The following is a 2,770-nucleotide window of genomic DNA, read 5'->3' on the forward strand; positions in this document are numbered from 1 at the left end:
ATAATCTATGTGGATAATATGATCATAACGGGAAGTGATACTGAAGAAATTGCAAAATTGAGAAGGAACCTATTTACAGACTTCGAAATGAAGGATTTGGGAAGACTAAGATATTTCTTAGGAATAGAGGTTCTACGATCCAACAAAGAAATCTTTATCTCCCAAAAAAAGTATATTTTGGACCTTTTGGCAGAAACAGGAATGGTGGATTACAAACCAATAGATACGCCCATGCAAGTTAATTACAAGTTGAAGATAATAGAAGGTGCCACCCTAACAGATAAGGAAAGATACCAGCGACTAGTTGAAAAACTAATTTACTTATCACATACTCGGCCTGACATAGCTTATGCCGTGGAAATAGTAAGTCAGTTTATGCATAAGCCACAAGAAGATCATATGGAAGCCGCCATGAGGATAGTTCGATATTTGAAGGGAGCTCCAGGAAATGGAACCATATTAAAAAAGAATGGTCATTTGAAGGTTGAGGCATACACTGATGCAAATTGGACGGGCGACCCAAACGATAGAAGATCAACAGCTTGTTACTTTACACTTGTTGGAGGCAACCTGGTAACTTGGAGAAGCAGAAAATTGTAGCACTTTCAAGCATAGTGGTAGAATTTCGAGGGATCGTTAAAAACATAACTGAAGTATTGTAGATAAGAAAATTGATGAGTGAGAATGGGTTTCCACCACAATTGTCAATTGAAATGTGACAATAAAGCCGCAATTAGCATTTCAGAGAATCCCTTACAACATGATAGAACAAAATATGTTGAGGTGGATCAACACTTTATCAAAGAAAAAATTGAGAAGGGCATTATTGAACTTACATTTGTGAGATCAGAAGATCAGTTGACTGATATTCTTACTAAAGCACTTTCAAGACAAGTCATTGCTAAAATTCTAACAAAGCTGGTGATCCCACTACTTACCTTGAGGGGGAGTATTAGAATAGGGAGCTACTCAGATAAAGATGCTGAAAACGTCTTTTTTTTCAAAGATGTTTTTCAGTAATTAAAATTTAACATATATAATCGATTAAATCATGTTATTTTTGTCAAAATTAGGCTAGACAAATTGATTTAACCGAAAAAAATGGTGATTAAATCTTGAACTGGTCTAAATTAATATTTTTTTATATAAAAATGACTACAATACCCTTATTATAGAGAATGATTAAAAATAATAGAAGTATTTTAGTCATTTTCTATAATAGGATATTGTAATTATTTTCTATAAAAAATAATATTAATTTAGATCAATTCAAGATTTGATTCACCATTTTTCAGTTAGATCAATTTGTCTAGCCTAATTTTGACAAAAATAATACGATTTAATCAATTATATATGTTAAATTAAGATGTTTTAATCGTCTTTATATGAGTGGATCCCATTATAATATCGTAATTAGAAAATAAAATCAGAAAAATATCAAAGAGGATAAAAAAAAATATCAATATAATTTATTAGGATATTATTCCATAATTAATATATTCATTAGCATACTCTTGATCTATATATTAGTAAGAATCTTGTAATTACATAATAAAAATAACAAATGATACTTTTTAAATAATTTTTTTTCTTTTTTAAACCCTTCAAAGCATGGTATCACTAACTTTCATATATAAAAAAATAGCGAACAAACCACGTTCAAATTGCATTTGTTCATTCCATCCCTTGGTCAAAACTCTTTTAAAAAGTTGCATTCAGATTTCAAAGTGATTATAAAATTATTACTTCACCGCCATGTATTTCACGTTCTTACTATATACATTTTTATTTCATTGTTCAACCTTTCACATGCGTAATAGTGCAACGCGTTGTGTTCCCCATCTAAGTTCAAGATACTCAAAATCAGCGGTAATTCTTTTTTTATTTCTTTCTCTTAATTATTCTGTTTTTTGTTGGTTTAACAACCTTATTCGTTGGGCCCCTCATAACAATGGTGATTGGATCATCCAAAGTCGCGTCCCATCAATTGACATGTCATTTCTTCCACGTTTTGTATTTCTTCCTCTGTTTCTATCACATTTAAGTATGCTTGTTTCCAATTATACACAAATATGGAGTTAATACAACTTTGTCAATGCTGAATTTATGATAAATAAATGGTGCATGCTATGGTGTCTATATATATTTGCCTAACTTACTAAAATGAGATAAAATTTAATATTTAAATTAAAAAATATAAAAATAAATTATTTTTTAATATTTAAAATTTACCATAAAAAATAATTTCGACAATTTCGACACCAAAATTACAGGCACCAGAGAATTGGCCTAAATATAATATCATATATAATATTTCCGACATTTTTTATTGCCTAAATCTTATCTTATCCAACTTCGTAAAACAAAGCCATGGCTCTTATGATAGTTGACGCCATCGTCTATGGTTCACATGTACAGTGATGCACGTTTGGGAATAATCACTGTCACAATTTTATTACATTTTGTTGCATTGCAAGCTTTATCCATATAAGAGGCAAGCGAAAAGCCACGAGCATTTTACTTTTTCCTCCTTAGTTCTTACTCAATTTCATAGAGAATCCAATAGTGTATTTAATTTTTGTATTTTATTTAAAGGTTTATTGCTTGCTAATAAATTATTATATGTATTTCGAATTCTTGATATTTATTTAAACGGATTAAAGATCGATTTAAAAAAATTTTAAATTTTTTTATAATTTTTGATTTATAAAAAATAATAATATTAATATTTAGTAAAATTTTAAAATTTAAATTATAATTTTTTAATAAA

The sequence above is a fragment of the Arachis duranensis genome, chromosome 6 (genome assembly GCF_000817695.3).
Source record: "Arachis duranensis cultivar V14167 chromosome 6, aradu.V14167.gnm2.J7QH, whole genome shotgun sequence".
Taxonomy (NCBI): Eukaryota; Viridiplantae; Streptophyta; class Magnoliopsida; order Fabales; family Fabaceae; genus Arachis; species Arachis duranensis.